This window comes from Macaca nemestrina, chromosome 10 (genome assembly GCF_043159975.1).
Source record: "Macaca nemestrina isolate mMacNem1 chromosome 10, mMacNem.hap1, whole genome shotgun sequence".
In the NCBI taxonomy this organism is placed as follows: Eukaryota; Metazoa; Chordata; class Mammalia; order Primates; family Cercopithecidae; genus Macaca; species Macaca nemestrina.
Window position 1 is genome coordinate 68,615,628 of NC_092134.1, and position 20,474 is coordinate 68,636,101.

Sequence of the window (20,474 nt, forward strand, 5' to 3'; positions counted from 1 at the left end):
GAAAATTGCTTAGGCCCAAGAGTTTAAGGCCAGCTTGGGCAACACAGTGAGACCCCCATGTCTTAAAAAAACATAAAAATAAAAATAAATTTTGAAAATACATAAAATAGTCCAGTTACAGTGGCTCACACCTGTAATCCTAGCACTTTGGGAGATCAAGGCAGGAGGATGGCTTGAAACCAGGAGTTCAAAGCTGCAGTGAGCTATGATTGCACCCCTGCATTCTAGCCTGAGCAACAGACCTAGTCCCTGACTATAAATGAATAAAGTATTTTTAAATTGTAAAAGAAAACTCTAATAATTGAAAATTAATGGAAACAAATCAATCTAATGGACTATCCCACTGATAGCATAAGAACACAGAAAAAAATAATTCTCTCTCTTAAGTTGACATAGAATACACTACTATGACTGTACATCAACAGTGGTACATATTCCCAGAGCAAATAAAACTGCAAAGAAATTTCACATTTCATTCAGTAGTATTCTTAATAATATTCATATTTCTTAAATTCTTAAATCAACTACAGGATAAAGCAAATAAATAATTATGCTAATATCAAATGGAGCCAAGATGTTTTCAGTGTAACAGAAAATATAAGTGTACAACCAAAGTAATTAAGTTTTCTTTAAAATATTACAATAATATATTTACATGGGAAACACTAGTATGAACTCATTTTTTTTTCTTTTCAAAAATATATATATACAGCCATTGACTAGGTTTAGAAGTAAGGACAACTCAGCAGCAATGAACACTCCCAGCACCCAGGTTATGGTCTCTAAAAACCATTTCCCACTCAAAGGAACTAAGGCTCCTTTGAGGAGTGACTGATTCCAGGTTTGGGTCAGAAAAAGTACAAGATGACCCTAAAACATTTTGATGACCTCAAAAAGACAGGAAATGTTTCACAATTAATGGGGTCAAGTCAAAAGGACACAAGACTCACATAAATAGGCTCCTTCCTATTGGCCGAAAATGAAACCATTTGAACTTGAAAAACAGTGGCTGAGCCTGGACAACATGGTGAAACCCCATCTCTACAAAAAAAAAAAAAAGCTACAAAAATTAGCTGGGCATGATGGCACACACCTGTAGTCCCAGCTACTCAGGGGGCTGAGGTGGGAGGATCACCTGAGGCCAGGGAAGTCAAGGCTGCAATGAGCCATTATCACACCACTGCACTCCAGCCTGGGTAACAGTGAGACCCTGCCTCAGAAATAAAAACAAAAACAAAAAACAATTGCTGGGTCAGGTCAGGTCTGTAATCCCAGTGATTTGGGAGGCCAAGGTGGGACAATCACTTGAAGCCAGTAGTTCAAGACAAGTCCGGGCAAAATAGCAAGACCCTGTTTCTGCAAAAATAAAATAATTTAGCCAGGTGTGGTAGTGTGTGCCTGTAGTCCTAGCTACTCGAGAGGCTGAGGCAGGAGGATCGCTTGAACCCAGGAATTCAAGGTTACAGTTAGCTATGATGGGCCACTGCACTCCAGCCTGGGTGAAAGAGCAAGACCCTGTATCAAAAGAAAAAAAAAATGCTGCTATTGATTGTAAACAATATTGAATATCTTTAAATGCCTTCATAAAGATAGCCTAAACAAGCCAGAAAAAGAAGGCATTCTTATGACTCTTCTCAGAATTTGAGGACAATGTGAGAAATGGTGCAACCCTAAGAATGAGCTGTGTAAGAATCTGTTAAAAATGAGATGAGCCATCTGCAAAAGTAAAGCAGGCTAATAAAGGACATGCAAGCTATTCAGTTGTAGCTGCCTGGCAGAGGTAAAGATGCTTTCAAAAGGGCAGTACTCTTTGAAAAGGCATCACTTTAGAAAATGAAGTCATTGTTTAACTTGGTCATAACTAATTGCTTGGCTTAGATTTCCCAACCTTTTGCTGCGAGCTCCGGTACAGAAATTTATTCTCCATCAACCATCAACTTTTTACAGTTTTGGTACATGTTTGTATCCTTCAGCTTTCTATTAATTTTAATAAGACACTCATTGGTTGTTGCAGCCTATCTCAGCTGTACTGAGAACCATAGCAAGAGGTCTGATGCTTCCCTTTGACCAGTTTTTTAGAGGGTACAATATATCCTGGGGCTGAAGATGGTGATGAATACCCAAAGGCAAAGAGAAGGAACTGGCAGGAGAGGGAAAATCCAGGAGGACAAGTTGGTAACTGCATGCACAGTCGCGTCTTCCAGACCTCTCACATGCTCAAACCTTAGAGGGTTTTGTGTTCTATTTTAACAAGAGAGGCTATTCATGCTCAGTTTCCATCACTAGGCAAGCCAAGAGGACAAGCAATCAGCTCTGCTCTACAACACTGTCTCTGGAGTGGAGAGGAGGACATTCTGCCCCTAGGGCTGTGACACATGCCACTCAGACCATCCAACTCCCTTTGGCTGTGACATCATGCTCACCAAGCAAACTTTGGATTGTCATTTGATTTCCCATATAGACTCTGCTGCAGTCCAGAGAATATACTGACCAGTTAATAGCAGTCAATACCCCTGAGTTCACTCAGCAGTCAGTAACCTGAAGATACCAAATTTCCAGACTGCCAAAGCTGACATCTAGACTCTAGGCTGTCAACGCACCCAAGTGTCATGACTGATAAAAAGACCTCTCTTTAGATTCTTCTTTAGTTATAATATTTTTCTTACTAGTAGTGACAGAAGCTTGTTTGCTTGCAAAAGGAACATTCAATTTCACCTCTTTTAGATCTATTACGAGGAAAATCTAACTCTGTTTTTAAAATAAAATTTAAGAGTTTCTGCTATGATGGCAATAAGTAGCAAAGGAATTAGACAATATTATTTTGTTTACATTGAAGAGGAAAGTCAGGACTGCCAACTTTTATAGCAAACAGGTAATTAAATGAGCACTAAAACACAATACTCTAAAAGCAGCCATGGCCCAAGCCTAGTATTATGTTGATTGTGTGACTCACAGTTTCTTATTTCATGTCCGGAATAGTTTTCCAAACGTGAAAGATGTCATCTAAAGTCAACTTACAGAGAACTCAAGCCAGCATGGACTTTGCCAGAGAATCTCAGGAGCCAGGCCAATTTACCATCATTCTTTACTAATCAAGCAATTTTTACCAATCAAACTAATAGTGAATTCACATTTGGGCAAATTATACACTGTCACAGTCTAGAATGGTTATGACTTATGCTGAATTTAGGGGAAGGAAGGCTCAATGAACACTTCACACTGGATGAGATAATGTTATTTGGATTGCTAAAGAAAATGAAAGCTTTGAGGAAATGCCTCCCAAATGTCTCAGAGCTAATAACCTGAGGACATCCCCCACAGATGTGAGCGCCCAGGCTGAAACAAAAAAGTATGAACCATTCGCCATACCGTGCATCTTCAGGCCTACGTGCTGGGAATGAGGTTTCCTTGAGAGCGAATTTTTCCTTTAATGGGAGAAGGGGGAAGAAGTCAGTAAGAAAAGAAAGCCCAACACAAGGAATTAAAAACTACATCCCGAGGGGCTTCCAGAATGGGAAGTGGGTCTGAGACTTGTGATTTCCTAATGCTGCTATTTTTTGTTTAACAGTAAAGTCTAAAAGTAAAAAGGGCCTACGTGCTTATCTTCAGGAACTGACAATTACCAAGAGAAAAGGCCCTGGAAGCCTGCTGTGAGGAGAGAGAGACCACAGGGAGCCAGCCTGCTCTGGGGAAGTGGGCCTGGAACTCATCTGTACAGCTGTGGAGTTCCCTGGCAGGTGCTGATGAGCACACAAGCTGAGCATCAGAGGAGATCTCATCAGACCACCAGATCTAGTGGTGTCTCCCATTGGGCAGGAGATGGGGACACTTTGCACCTGTGATAATAAAAAGAGTGGGGGTCTGGTGGCATAAAAGCCACTCTTCCTCCTCTCTCCTCATCACACAATTTTTTTAACATGTGTGAACGGCTCCTGAATAGTGAAAGTGGCGTCTCCTAAACAGACAAGATCTGTGGCCACTTCCATAAGAAGTTAACACTTTCCTCAGACCTACTAAAAGTAGAGACTTAACAAGTAGTTCCTTCAAGGCCGAGTGCAGTGGCTCACACCTATAATCTCAGCACTTCAGGAGGCTGACCAGCCTGGCCAACATGGTGAAACATCGTCTCTACTAAAAATTCAAAAATTAGCTGGGTGTGGCAGCACATGCCTGTAATCTCAGCTACTTGGGAGGCTGAGGCAGGAGACTCGCTTGAACCTGGGAGGCAGAGCTTGCAGTGAGCGGAGATCATGCCATTGCACTGCAGCCTGGGTGACAGAGTGAGACTCCATCTCAAAAAAAAAAAAAAAAAATGTAGTTCCTTCAACTCATTATCCAAGACAGAGTCCACACACTATGAGCATTGTAACAGTTTCTCCCTCATGACAGATGCAGGGGCAGGGCAGCAGGAGGAAACTGAGGGGGAAGAAAAAAACTGTAAAATTATTTGACAGATCACATTACCTACATGGGACATTTTCTATTTATATGATTTTCTTATCTTAGTCATAAAAATAATTTCTCTATTTAAATACAGGCATCCTTTAAGACAATCAGGTATAGCTTTTGTATTCTGTTAATTTTAGAGAAAGAATTCTGTGAAGCATGGAACAGAGAGGATTTAAAAATTCCAACACCAAATCACACTCAGAATGTCATATGGAAATGTACTTACAACTCTGCTGCCAGATCCATGTAACCTCAGATGCATAATTAACCAAAGATTTTAGAAATCATCATATTCTTCTTCTTGTCCTGGTATTTCCTGTTAAGTATTTTCTTGCTTCAAAATGACTGAAACTGACTCACTACTAATTGAGCTAGATTGACATTGACCATATAAAGACATCCTTATATTTCTTTTATTCATTTATTCATGAAAAAATCATTAATCAGATGCGGTGGGAAAGGCACTGTACTAAGAACTATGAGAGACACAATTATGAACACAGTACTTACTCTACCCTCAAAGAGTTTACAGTTGGCAGAGCGCGGTGGCTCACGCCTGTAATCCCAGCACTTTGGGAGGCCGAGGCAGGCAGATCACGAGGTCAGGAGATCAAGATCATCCTGGCCAACATGGTGAAACCCCGTCTCTACTAAAAATACAAATATTAGCCTGGGGTGGTCGCACATGCCTGTAATCCCAGCTACTTGGGAGTCTGAAGCAGGAGAATTGCTTGAATCAGGGAGGCAGAGGTTGCACTGAGCCAGGATTGCGCCACTACATTCCAGCCTGGTAACAGCGTGAGACTCTGTCTCAGAAAAAAAAAAAAAAAAAAAAAGAGTGACAAGGACACAAGGCCTATGTGAAAGGTCCTTTAAAATACTATGTGAATAACTGGAGAGATAGCATTCTTGCTACATCTTAAGTATTAAATATATGGCAATGTTTTCCCAGAGCTCCATTTCATTGAGCTATTAAATTTCACCTGAAAACAGGCCAAGGACAAAGTTCATGTATGCTCTTCTTACAGTTATGGTATTCAGCTCTTTAGTTCCACATCAGGAATACAACTGGAAGATTCACACTCATCACTGCAGAAGATGAAATAACTGTTTAACCTGGTCATGATGAACCATTTATCTGGGATTCCCCAACCTTACACCAAGCCATTCTAAGATTCTGTTTGTTTGTTTGTCTGTTTGTTTTTTGACAGAGTCTCGCTCTGTTGCCCAGGCTGGAGTACAGTGGTGGGATCTTGGCTCACTGCAACCTCCACCTCCTGGGTTCAAGTGATTCTCGTGCCTCACCCTCTTGAGTAGCTAGGATTACAGGTGCACACCACCATGCCTGGCTAATTTTTGTATTTTTAGTAGAGATGGGTTTTCACTATGTTAGCCAGTCTGGTCTCTAACTCTTGACCTCAAATGATGCGCCCACCTCGGCCTCCCAAAGTGCTGGGATTACAGGCATGAGCCATGTGCCAGGCCCTAAGATTCTTTGGACCCCGTTGAGGAGAGGTGTGAAAGGAGAAGTTTCTCATATCTATTGAGGTAGATTTGTTTGACTTAGAAATGTATCTCTAGACAGGAGAAGGGTGATGCCCTTGAATGTAATATGCTTAATTTTGGCGATGAGAAGAGAGAAGTACCAGGAACAGGAGAGAGATTAGAATTAACAATAATGTTGGTTTGACAGGTCTGGAAGCCTTCGCTCTCCAGGCTGAGTTCAGAAGAAACAATGTAGAATGTGTGGGCCAATGAGGAGACGTGTGAAGGGACACAGGTGAGACCCTCCAGGAGGCAATGCGGCAGACAAAGGTTAGAATTCTCATGCTAGTACTTGCTCCCTCTATGTCCTTGAGCAAGTTATTTAATGTCTGAGTTTCAGTTTCCTCATCTTTAGAATGAATGATATTTGAGTTAACGGTGAGAATTAAATGACATAATGAAAGTCATGGCACAAAGCAGGAGCTCAATACTGTCCTTTGATTAGTGTTTGTTGTTGCTGTACTAGAGGCCAAAATGGTGCTGTGAGCAGTCATCCCAGAAGTCTGCCCAGCACAGGACCCAGACCTGACCCACAGGGTGAGTCTGACTGGCCAGGATACCCCAACTGAGGTCCTCGCCTCATACTCCTCTGGTGCCCTCACTCACTTGGTAGAAATTGTGAAATTAGTTTTGTGTTTGCTCCAAAGGGCTAAGTTAGAACTGCTAAGTGGGAGCTATGGTGAGGCAGATGTCAGCAAAATTTCAGAATGCTGTGTTGGGCATGGTGGCTCACACCTATAGTCCCAGCTACTCGGGGGGCTGAGGCAGGAGGATTACTTGAGAGCCTATGATTTCAAGGTTGCAGTGTGCCCTGACCACACTACTGTACTCCAGCCTTGGTGACAGATCAACACCCTGAGAAAAGAAAGAAAGAAGGAAGGAAGGAAGGAAGGAAGGAAGGAAGGAAGGAAGGAAGGAAGGAAGGAAGGAAGGAAGGGAGGGAGGGAGGGAGGGAGGGAGGGAGGGAGGGAGGGAGGGAGGGAGGGAGGGAGGGAGGGAGGGAGGGAAAAAGAAAAGAAAAGAGAAAAGAAAAGAGGACAGGAGAGGAGAGAATAGGAGAGAAGAGAAAGAGAAAAGAAAGGAAAAAAAGAATGCTGTGACTGTAATATAACATCCAGCCTCAGGAGATCATAAATGTCCTCTCCTTTGGAGTTCTCAGGCAAAGGCTGCAAGCCCAGCAGTTGGGGATGCTGTGAAAGGACATTTAAAATGAGATGAGGCCGGACTAGCAATACAAGTAGAGCAGCTTCCAACCCTAGTATTCTCTGAGACCAATTTAACTGATATTCAGACAGTCTTATTACTCTATTAGAATTCCTCAATCCAGTATAAATGTTGGCCAATGGCAATGCTTGGACAATACAGTTTGAGTTGCTGTGTTTTCAGATAAACTGAAATTTAAAGAAAGAAATCCTTTTGCTGTCAGTCCTCATTAAGAATATTTCTACAAGGTATTACACGCTCTTGACTTAAAAAGAGTATTCTGGGCCCAGATGCCGGGGCTCATGCCTGTAATCCCAGCACTTTGGGAGGCCAAGGCAGGTAGATCACCTGAAGTCAGGAGTTCGAGACCAGCCTGGCCAACATGGTGAACCCCTATCTCTACTAAAAATACAAAAATTAGCCAGGCGTGGTGGTACATGCCTATAATCCCTGCTACTTGGGAGGCTGAGGCACAGGAATCACTTGAACCAGGAGACGGAGGTTGCAGCAAGCCAAGATAGCACTGCTGCACTCCAGCCTGAGCACCAGAGCAAGACTTCATCTCAAAAAAAAAAAAAAGACTATTCTGAACAAATCAAATTTTCATGTATTTATTACTAATCTTAACCTCAGCAACATGACAAAACGCTGTCTCTACAAAATCTACCAAAAAAATTGGCCAGGCGTGGTGGTACATGGCTACAGTACCAGCTACTTGGGAGGATCACCTGAGCCCAGGAGGTCGAGGCTGCAGTGAGCCGTGATCACGTCACCATACTGCAGCCTTGGTGACAGAGTAAGACTCTGTCTCAAAAAAGAAAAAAAAAAGAATCTTACATTATCTTTACATCGTTACTCTTATTGTTTAAGAGTCCAGGACAAGTATTAGAAGAAGTTCATGTAATAGCCGGGCGCGGTGACTCAAGCCTGTAATCCCAGCACTTTGGGAGGCCGAGACGGGCGGATCACGAGGTCAGGAGTTCAAGACCATCCTGGCTAACACGGTGAAACCCCATCTCTACTAAAAAATACAAAAAGCTAGCCAGGCGAGGTGGCGGGATCCTGTAGTCCCAGCTACTCGGGAGGCTGAGGCAGCAGAATGTCGTAAACCCGGGAGGCGGAGCTTGCAGTGAGCTGAGATCCGGCCACCGCACTTCAGCCCGGGAGACAGGCGAGACTCCGTCTCAAAAGAAAAAAAAAAAAGTTCATGTAGTAAAGCTGAACCCAAGTCATCATCTGAAATATGAAAGTTTAAAAAATATATTTATGCATGATTGTATATATGCATATAATACTAAATGCTTTATGAGTTTTTTCATGAATTTATTTCCTCATGGTTTCTCTGCGGATACATTTGTCATATTCCAATGCAATGAGGTGCTGCTACAGTAGTCTTACTTTGCGATAAATTTAACGTTTAATTTTAAAAATGAAAGCAGAGTCTCAGGATTCTTCACAGAACCTCCCTTTGAAAACGTCTTTTTTAATAGCTAAACTTCATAATTCCTGCTTTCACATATACTTTTCTGTTATTGCTTTTTCTAGAAACACCATAAAGTAGCTGGGAATTTTATTTCTTCAAATGAAACTTATGTTCAAGGCAGTTCAGAGAAACAGAAAGAAAAAAATGAGGCCGGGCGCGGTGGCTCACGCCTGTAATCCCAGCACTTTGGGAGGCCGAGGCGGGCTGATCACAAGGTCAGGAGATCGAGACCACGGTGAAACCCCGTCTCTACTAAAAATACAAAAAATTAGCCGGGCGCGGTTGTGGGCGCCTGTAGTCCCAGCTACTCGGGAGGCTGAGGCAGGAGAATGGCGTGAACCCGGGAGGCGGAGCTTGCAGTGAGCCGAGATCGCGCCACTGCACTCCAGCCTGGGCGACAGAGCGAGACTCCGTCTCAAAAAAAAAAAAAAAAAAAAAAAAAGAAAGAAAAAAATGTGAGCCAACAAATCATACTAAGCAGGTTAACTCCCACGAGTAAAACTAAGATCTGTGTAAAAAGAATTGGCATCGTATTTCAAAAGTCAATACTAAAAAATTTACTCAAAAGAAACATTTAACAGAATTATCTAATGTTTTCCCTTACTGTGTTCTAAAGATAAAGGTTAACAGAACATTCGGCTGTGGTTGAATTATAGAGGAGTGAACGTAAAGGGATTTCAAATCACATCAGCATCTACATGAAAAGGAACGTACATGTCTCCTGAATTACACAGGTGACAGATATTCGGGGATAAGAGGAATTTAACGGTATATCAGTCACTATAGGCCTCAGCATTTCAAAAGGCAGCATATCTGGTAATTTACATTCACTTTAATCTTCACCATCATAAATATATAAGAATCCACCAGTAATAGTGGGCCCTGGTAATGGTCAAATTTATGTCTTGTTTTTGAAAGTCAATCTCAAGTTTTGGTAGTAGAGAAAAACTCCTAAGGAAGCAGACAGCTCTTAATAAATACACTTTCTATGTTCTCCTTCTCTTTTAGAAACAGCATAAGCATGGCCTATTATACTCACGTACTTAATATAGCAGCGCCAGCACTGTTAATTACCACCGTCTTTAGTCCATGCTTACAACAGAGTGTCACTTGGCAGTGCATCAGTATGGCCCAGTGCCAGCATCAATCAGATATGCAAGCTCCTCAGGAGGCCACATTCTATCTTTTTAAAAAATTACCTCTAGTTTCACTACATTTTAAACCTTCCTGATACTTGAAAACTAAGTACCCACGGTGTGTTTTTTAAAAATTCAAAGTAGTTTTTTAGCACATGACCTGACACAAACTAGGCTCTCAGTAAATTTTTTTTTTAATTTTATCTATGGCACATGAAGAACATCAGATTGGGATCCTGCTGATTTGACATTTAGAAATGGTACCTTCCTGGCCAGGCTTGGTGGCTCATACCTATAATCTCAGTACTTTGGGAGGCTGAGGCAGGTAGATCTCTTGAGACCAGGAGTTTAAGACCAGCCTAGCCAACATGGCACAACCTCATCTCTACTAGAAATACTAAAGTTAGCCAGGCGTGGTAGCGCTCGCCTGTAATCCCAGGCACTCAGGTGGCTGAGGCACGACTATCACTTGAACCCAGGAGGTGGAAGTTGCAGTGGGCCAAGATCACACCACCTCACTCCAGCCTGGGTGACAGAGCCAGACCCTATCTCAAAAAAAAAAAAAAAAAAAAAAAAAAAAAAGAGTACCTTCTTTAACACCTGTATTCCAGATGGTACACTTCTCCACACTCCCACACCTGATTCATCCACGCCCTTGTATTATTCATAGGCAGTCTCTTTCCTCTCAATACATCATAAACTCCTGTGAACACAGGAACTAAGTCTTACTCATTGTTGTATCTCTCTCCTCCCCTGCCTGCAGCTAGCATGGGGCTCTGTACACATTTGACAGTCAGCATGAACTTTAAAAAGACAGAAAATCATGAGCTCATCATGTCAAGAAGGAAGCCATACCAACCCACTCATTAGAAAAGGACTTTTTATCCAACTACAAGAGAAATTAGTAGATGTATTTACAAATGGTTATTTTGACTAAGATTTACATCACGTAATAAAACATTCAAACACTATTCTTAGTCTCCCTGACAAGTTTCCAAAATGTGTGATGCTCAAATGTCACATGTTTGCTCTACTCATCAGGTGAAAATGCTCTTGAAATTCTAGATATAATGGCAGTCAGCATAGAATAGTAGCTAAAATGTACAGCTGCCTGGATTTGAAACCTGGCTCCCACAGTCAGTGGCTATGTAAACCTGGGTAAGTTCATTGTCTCAGTTTGCTCACCCAGAAAATGGGACAGCAAAAGTACCTAAATCATAGGGATTTTCTGTTGTTGTTGTTGTTGTTGTTGTTGTTGTTGTTGTTGTTTTTGAGACGGACTCTTGCTCTGTCACTCAGGCTGGAGTGCAGTGGCGCGATCTCGGCTCACTGCAACCTCTACCTCCCAGGTTCAAGCAATTCTCCTGCCTCAGCCTCCCAAGTAGCTGGGACTACAGACATGCACCACCACTCCCGGCTAGTTTTTGTATTTTTAGTAGAGACCGGGTTTCACCATGTTGGCCAGGCTAGTCTCAAATTCCTGGGCTCAAGTGATCTGCCCACTTCGGCCTCCCAAAGTGCTGGGATTACAGACCTGAACCACCATGTCCAACCCTACAATATTTTTAAGGACATTTAAACCTACCTTACAACATTTGTCATAGATTACCAACAATGCCACCAGGTCACCCAAGCTTCTTTGCTCTTTAATTTTGTTACCACCTAATATGACCTAGAAATTTAATGCAAGATCACTCCAGGAAGCCCATAAAAAGAATGTTTGTTTAAATTGACAAATTGCTCCCATATTTCATCATCTTGATTTTTTTTAACATGTTACTTGAGAAGAATGAGCTACAATGCAGACAAGCCAACCCTTTCCTGTTCTTCATAAATTAATAAAGCCCCAGCATTAATTACTCAGTAGCCACTGGCTTTGCAAGATCACTGCAAACCAAAAAGAAAAATCCATCTCTAATAGCAGAGTTTAAGTAAGCAATTTTCTTCTCAATTGCCCTATTCCTCCAACATCATAGCTTTTTAAATAATGCATGCAATTTTCTAAAATTTGGTTCAACCATTTTTTTTAAAAGTTTACCAAGTGCAGTCCATCATTTATGAAAAAGGTCTGGTCTTGAATACATTCTCATTATTTGCAATATAAATAGGTTTTACAAAGTATTCTACATTCCTACATATATTAACACCAATTCTTCCAGTTGTGGCTTACAAATATATCGTAGAAGGAGAAATAGCTTGTCCAAAAACAATTGTTTTTATAAGTTTGTTGATTTACCAGGACTATATTTTCCAATGGAAATGCACAAATATAGAAGGAGGATTAACAATAACAACAACTACTGCCATGTACCAGTTGTTTACTGTGGATCAGACACTGAGAAGGATGCTTTATTTTATCTTGTTTAGCCCAACAAAGTATATATTATTTCCCAAGAAACAAGAAGCAAAAGGGGAGTCTATGCATATATCAACAGGGTAATTTTTTGGTAGGCATAGGAAAAAAACAACTAAAGGAAAATATAGTCATGGAAATATAAGTAGATAATTCTGGGTAGTAAGAATATGGGAAATTATTCTATTTTTCCTTGTACTTTTCTAATTTTTTTATTCTGGAAGGAAAGAAAAAAGAATGAACAAATGAATGAACAAACTGACCAGGAGGTTAAATAACTTTCCCAAGGTCGTGCAATTACTAAGTGGTGAAGTTGAGATTTGAACCCAGGTCTGTCTCACTTGAAAGCCATACTCTATCTCCTAAGTTAATAAAATATAATCAGGTATTTTGTATCTTAGCAGGATCAAAACATTTTAGAAGTTCTGAAAGTAGACTTGTTCACATCCCCCATTTATGTCACCAACTGAACGAAATGTCCATCATTTCCAAAAACTCCTCTTCCGTTATTTAACTACTGGTACAAACAAGGTACTGGTAGAAATAGCAAAGCAGCAGCAACAACAAGGTCAGCCTAGCACTGCCAGTTAACAAAAAAATATCAAGATAACAGAACAAACAAGTGAAGTTCTTAGATGAGGACTACAAATACTGGCACTATCTGATACGACGCCATGGTTGGACATACAGGAGTCAATCAGGGCACACAGTGGGATGGGGCTTGGTGAGCACCTCACAGAGCACTCCTTTCTGCATCAACCCACCCTGTAACCCACCTGGGAGAAATCTGAGCCCCTTGATGTTTCCTTAGAAACTGCAGACATAGTTTGTCCCGAAAATTAATTTGCCAAATGTGAGAAAGGAAACAGGAAGCTGGTTAGTTAGCTGAAAAAGCAACAAACTGAAGATCCTCTTCATAGAGAAAAAATGTTCAATGATGCAGACTCAGTATAATTGGCCTTGAATAATTTTTGTGCCATTGTTGTGTTCCCTCCCATGCAGGGAGCAGCTGTCATAATCACTATCTGTGTTAAGATAACTTTTGAGATGATTCTAACAAAATTGTCTGAAGACTTTTTTAAAATGCTTTAAAAATCTTGCACTATATTACACTTACTCATTAAATCTCATAAAAATCTCATTAACTACTTACTGATGTTGACATTTTGATAGAGTGAGTCAACATTTCAGATGTTCCCTTGCCATATGTCTAAGACTTGCATTTACAAAATGTGGTATACAACTTGATTCCAAATGAACTTTGTTCAAAGAGAAATGTTTAGAATGCCTCCTCTATCCTGCCTGATGCTATCCAGGTGAGTTAGAATGACACAGAGTGAAGCTACTAGGCAGCAAATTTATCTATGGCTGACTCCTCCATGAGGGAAAAATTGGATTAGGCCAGTGATGTGAGTTTACCTTCTAGGCTCTGGGGCTTCTGGCTTCCTAACAGTAAGGATGGCTGAGCAACAGAATAGATTAGTAGAGCCTACAGGAAAAGATTATCAGGAGGAATTTCCAGGAGAAGAAAGTCAAAGGCCATCTAAGAACAATAATTGTCTAGGATTTGATTCAGTAGTTAGCCATTGCCTATTTTCCTTCACGTTACGGCTTCTCTCCATGTTACACTGAAGCCTTCTGTAAACTGTTACATAGCATTAGGTCAGTAGTACTTTGGGGTTTTGTTTTGTTTTGTTTTTTGAGATGGAGTCTCGCTCTGTTGCCCAGGCTGAAGTGCAGTGGCACCATCTTGGCTCACTGCAGGCTTTGGCTCCCAGGTTCACGTGATTATCCCGCCTCAGCCTCCTGAGTAGCTGGGATTACAGGTGCCCATCACCATGCCCGGCTAATTTTTGTATTTTAGTAGAGACGGAGTTTTGCCATGTTGGCCAGGATGGCCTCAAATTCTTGACCTTAGGTGATCCTCCCAAAGTGCTAGGATTACAGTGTGAGTCACGAGAAGATGATGGGGGAGGAACAGAGTAGAGCAAAGAAATGAGGCAAAAAGATGGTGCTGTAAGAACAGAGAAAATATGGAGAAGGAGAATGGCCCAACATAGACCACATATGAAGCAAATCTCTCCCCCATCAATATGGGCTGTTGGAAGTGGGAGTTATATTTTGCTACTGGTTGTCTCGAATACCAAAGGTTATTTTTCATTTCTCTGAGCCCTTGAGATCACTTCTCCAAGGCCTTGAGATCACAGGAGATGGAGCAGGGTGGAGGGAGAGCCATACGGATGAGGGGTAAGAAAGGAGGGCTTCATCAACTGAGCATGGGAGATTTGCTGTCAGCTGCTAAAGTGGAGATAAAGCCACTTTTGATGGAGAGGAAGAGGAGGAAATAGCGAAGAAGAAAGGGGGAAGGGAACACATTCTGCCAAAGATCCCAAACTCTATGAGGTAGATAATTAAATTATAAATTATTTTTCTGGATGGTATTAATAATAAACCATCTGGGGGAAGGATGCTTTAGCTTTTGATCCATGATTAATTAGACTAGATCTGTAGCATTATTGATCCAAAGCCACAAAGAGGCAGAGCATGAATCACAGATGCAGAGGGAAGCTGGAGAAAGTTTTAAGAAAAACAAATCAAGATGAAAGCCAGAATGAGTGGAACAGGCCAGAAGGCAGATAGCTCCAGAAAAATGGCCGGGCGCGGTGGCTCAAGCCTGTAATCCCAGCACTTTGGGAGGCCGAGACGGGCGGATCACGAGGTCAGGAGATCGAGACCATCCTGGCTAACACAGTGAAACCCCGTCTCTACTAAAAATTACAAAAAACTAGCCGGGCGAGGTGGCGGGTGCCTGTAGTCCCAGCTACTCGGGAGGCTGAGGCAGGAGAATGGCGTGAACCCGGGAGGCGGAGCTTGCAGTGAGCCGAGATCTGGCCACTGCACTCCAGCCTGGGTGACAGAGCAAGACTCCGTCTCAAAAAAAAAAAAAAAAAAAAAAAGAAAAATGTTTCAGAATGCAAGCTGTAAAGAATTCAGGTTATTAACTACTGGGTGTCTACCCAGAGGAAAAGAGGTCATTATATGAAAAGGACACTTGCACACGCATGTTTATAGCAGCACAATTTACAATTGCAAAAATATGGAACCAACCTAAATGCCCATCAACCAACAAGTAGATAAACAAAAGTAACATTCCACCACGGAATATTACTCAGCCATAAAAGGAATGAAATAATGGCATTTGCAGCAACCTGGATGGAACTGGAGACCATTATTCTAAGTGAAGTAACTCAGTAATGGAAAACCAAATATCATATGTTGTTCTTTATAAAGTGGGAGCTAAGCTATGAGGACGCAAAGGCATAAGAATGATATAATGGACTTTGGGGACTCGGGGGTTAGAATAGGAGGGGGCAAGGGATAAAAGACTACACATTGGGTACAGTGTACACTGTTTCGGTGACGGTACATCAAATCTCAAAAATCACCACTAAAGAACTTATCCATGTAACCAAAACCACCTATTCCCCAAAAACTATTTAAATAAAATTCACAACAAGAATTTCGGTTATTAGAAGTATAGTTTTGTGCGGTATTGAATGGATAACACAAAGACAGATTTGCCATGTTTTAAAACACAGAGCTATACCATGTTCATAGCAGCCAAATAGGTGGAAGCAACCCAAATGCCCACAGATGAATGAATGGATGGATGAATGGATGAACAAAATGTGGTAATACATACAATGGGATATTATTCAGCCTTAAATATCCATGTTATAGCATGGACATATTACTATATTATATAATCCATGCTACAGCATGGATGAACCTTGATGATATTATATTAAGTGAAACAAACCCATCACAAAAGGACAAATACTGAATGGGGGTTGCCAGGGGCTGGGGAGGGAGGGAATGGGGAATTACTGTTTAATAGGTACAGAGTTTCAATTTTGCAAGATGAAAAGAGTTCTGGTGATGATGAATACACAGCGTGACTGTACCTAATGTCACTGAATTGCACACTTAAAATGGTTAAGGTAGTAAAATCTCTGTTTTATACATTTTACCACAATAAAAATAAGAGATACCCTTAGGAAAGCCAGAGAGATGCAAATCAGTTGACAATTTTGAGTATGTCTCTCTTATAGCAGTATCTTCCAAGGTATAGTTCATCTTATGGCAAACATTTTCGAGCACCTCCCCTGTGCAAGCAGTGTGCTAGACACAGAGCACTGAGATAGGCACGGCACAGTCCAGTGGGAGACACAGACCAGGAAACAGAGTATGGCAATTCCATGTGGCCAGGATGACCCTGGAAGTAGTAAGCACCTAATTCAGACTATGTGGTCAAAAGAACTTTCAAAAGGGATGGTGCTTCAGCTGAATCCTAAAAATAGAAGTACTATATAGACGTAGTGCAAAAGAGTACCAGGCAGAGGAAATAGCATGTGGCAAGAGAGAATGTGGCCGGGCGCAGTGGCTCAAGCCTGTAATCCCAGCACTTTGGGAGGCCGAGACGGGCGGATCACGAGGTCAGGAGATCGAGACCATCCTGGCTAACACAGTGAAACCCCGTCTCTACTAAAAAAATACAAAAAACTAACCGGGCAAGGTGGCGGGCGCCTGTAGTCCCAGCTACTCGGGAGGCTGAGGCAGGAGAATGGTCTAAACCCGGGAGGCGGAGCTTGCAGTGAGCTGAGATCCGGCCACTGCACCCCAGCCTGGGCGACAGAGCAAGACTCTGTCTCAAAAAAAAAAAAAAAGAGAGAGAATGTAATAAATTGTAAGTACTGCATGTAACTCATTCTGCTTGGTTGGAGCACAGAGTGGGAAGGAGCCATCTGAAGGAGAGAGGAAAGTGGAGAGTCAAACAGCAGCCAAGTTCAAACAATGAAATTTATTTTTCTGGCTGGGCATGGTGGCTCATGCTGTTAAATCATAGCACTTTCCAAGACTGAGGTGAGGGGATCACTTGAGGCCAGCAGTTTGAGACTAGCCTGGAAGACATAGAAAGACCCCAGTTCTACAAAAAAAAAAAAAATGTAAAATTAGGCAGGGTGGCATGGGCCTGTAGTCCCAGCTACTCAGGAGGCTGGGAAGGAAGATGCCTTCCTTGAGCCCAGGAGTTCAAGGTTACAGTGAGCTATAATTATGCCACTGCATTCCAACCTAGGCAACAGAGAAAGACCCTGTCTCTAAAAAATTAAGAAATTAAATTATTTTTCTGGGTGGTAAATAAACCAGTTGGGGGAAGGATGCTTTAGCTTTTGATCCATGATTAGTTTGGTAGAAAGAATGCCACAAATGGCATATTAGGAAAACCACAGGACAGGGAGTTGAGAGCAAATACAGCACCAACTACCCATGTGACTTGAGAGCATCTTTTTTTCACTGTTGTAAAATATATACAAAGTTTACCATCTTACCCCTTTTGTGTGTACACTTCACTAGTGTTAGGCACTACTCACACTGTTGTATACCCAATCTCCAGAACTCTTTTCATCTTGCAAAAGTGAAACTTTATACACATTAAACAACAACTTTCCATTCCTCTCTGTATTAGTCCATTCTCACACTGCTATAAAGAACTGCCCGAGACTGGGTAATTTATAAAGGAAAGAGGTTTAAATGACTCACAGTTCAGCATGGCTGCAGGGGCCTCAGGAAACTTACAATCATGGTGGAAGGGGAAGCAAACACGTCCTTCTTCACATGATGGCAGGAAGAAGCACCGAGCAAAAGGGGAAAACCCCTTATCAAGCCATCGGATCTTGTGAGAACTCACTATCATAAGAACAGCATGGGGGGAACCACTCCCATGATCCAGTCACCTCCCGCTGGGTCCCTCCCTCCACACGTGGGGATTCTGGGAACTACAATTCAAGATGAGCTTTGGGTGGGGACACAGCCAAACCATCTCACTCTCTCTCCCCAGCCCCTGGAAACCACCATTAAACTTCTGTGTCTATGAATCTGACTACTCTAGGTACCTATTATGAGTGGAATCATACAGTATTTGTCCTTTTGTGACTGGCTTATCTCACTCAGGATAGTGTTCTCAAGGTTAATCCATGTCATAGCATGTGTCAGTCTCCTTCATTTCTAAAGCTGAAGAGTGTTCCACTGTATGTAGATGCTGTACCATATTTTGTTTATCCATTCATCCACTGATGTACAATTGGACTGCTTCTACCTTTTGGCTATTGTGACTAATGCTGCTATGAACATGGGTGTACAAATATCTCTTTGAGACCCTGCTTCCAATTCTTTTCGGTATACACCCAGAAATAGACTTGCTGGATCACATGCTAATTCTATTTTTATTTTTTGAGGAACCACCATACTGTTTTCCACAGCAGCTCCCCCATTTTACATTCTCATCAACCGCACACAAGGGTTTCAATGTTTTTCCACATTCTTGCCAACATTTGTCATTTTCTGATTTTTTAAAATAATAACAGAGCTCCTAATGGATGTGAGCTGGTTGTATGCATCTTATTCAACTCTCTGAGCCTTCAATCTCCTCATCTGTAAAATAAGCAAATTGAACTAGATTATCCCCCAAGGATCTCAAATTTCATTATTCCATGAACTGAGAGAAGGATTAGGTTCATTTTCCAGGAAAGCTCAGTCATGTCATTTCCTGAAGCTCTCATTTCATAACTATATTCAAAGCACTGACACACACTTTGGATATGGTTTCAAGTAAAACACAGATTGAAATTCAAGTGCAAGGAGCATTAACTTAATGGGAAAGTTGAAGAAAGTCCAGCCCCAGCCTTCCATGGAGAAGACACAGATGTCAATGGATGCTGAAATTGAACAGTATACATAGCTGGAGCAATTTTACATTCCACTGGTCTTCCCACTGGTGGGGTTGAATGAACAATGACAACAACAGACACACCTTCTGCTCATTGTTCAATATTCACTCTTAATACAGAAATAAACTGCAAATAATTTTTTTCAGTGGACAGACTGGGATGGCAGAGAGAAATGCTCATTCCCCCCAAGAAAGCAGTTACGTTTTCTGATATAGGATTAATCCTCCTTACTATGGTAACTAAATCTTAAAAGAAGAGATGTATTTTCCTTTTTTTTTTTTTTTGTTTTTTTTGTTGTTGTTGTTGTTGTTTTTGAGACAGAGTCTCACTTTGTCACCCAGGCTGGAGTGCAATGACAAGATCTCCGCTCACTGCAACCTCCACCTCCTGGGTTCAAGCAATTCTCCTGCCTCCACCTCCCAAGTAGCTGAGACTACAGGTGCCCACCACCATGCCCGACTAATTTTCGGTAGAGACGGGGTTTCACCATGTTGGCCAGGCTGGTCTTGAACTCCTGGCCTCAAGTGATCAGCCTGCCTTGGCCTCCCAAAGTGCTGGAATTACAGGCATGAGCCACCACGCCTAGCCAAGAAATGTATTTTCTCAATGAGACACACTGAAGAGGAGTCACCAGTAAGTCAACAAAGACAAACAGGATGATGTGCAGAAAAAACCAGTAGCATCAAAAAAACAGGATTCAGGACTCCAGAACCCATAGCCCAACACTGTTCACAAATTTAGCTCTTCCTCTAAAAGGGATGACTATTACTATCACATTTTTCCAAGAACAACAACAACAATCTATTAACATGGATACACAAAGACTGTTTAGCTCCATAAAGGCCGTGTCTTTTTATAGGAGTGCGGTGCGCTGCAGACCTTAATGTGGGACCTCAAACACAAGAAGCCTCTTTTCTATTTTGTTTTAAAGTCTTCAGAATGAAGACCCAATTTCTCTGTTGCCCAGGCTGGAGTGCAATGGCGTGATCTCAGCTCACTGCAACCTCTACCTCCCAGTTTCAAGCGATTCTCCCACCTCAGCCTCCTGAGTAGCTGGGATTAAAGGCCCCGCCACCAAGCCTGACTGATTTTTGTATTTTTAGTAGAGACAGAGATTTACCATGTTGGCCAAGCTGGTCTTGAACTTCTGACCTCAGGTTATCCGCCCACCTCAGCCTCCTAAAGTGCTGGGATTACAGGTGTGAGCCACGCATCCAGCCAAGAGAAGCCTCTTTAATGGTTCTACTAAGAATCATCATCCAACACCTGAAGACTACAAACTTTCCCGCATCACAGGGTTGAGGGTTGAGCCCCATAAACCTTTTGTGGGTGATTTTAGGAGAATTAGGGCAGAAAATGCTCAGAGAAGGCCACCAATGTGGGCTAAAAGAGATCTGTCCCAAAAACCTCAAGTCGTTTAGAGGAAAAAAATGAATTTTGTGCCGCTTTCCCACTAGTTTTTTCTTTACATAACTGATTCCAGAGTCTGTGTGATCTGACACATCAGGAAATTGGTG

The 20,474-nt window shown here is 41.8% G+C and overlaps 1 protein-coding gene across 2 annotated transcripts in view; it reads right to left on the reverse strand.

The window, feature by feature from the left end:
* Nucleotides 1-20,474, reverse strand: part of LOC105473454 (TBC1 domain family member 30) — a 112,534-nt gene that overhangs the window by 55,997 nt on the left and 36,063 nt on the right. The window lies entirely within an intron of this gene.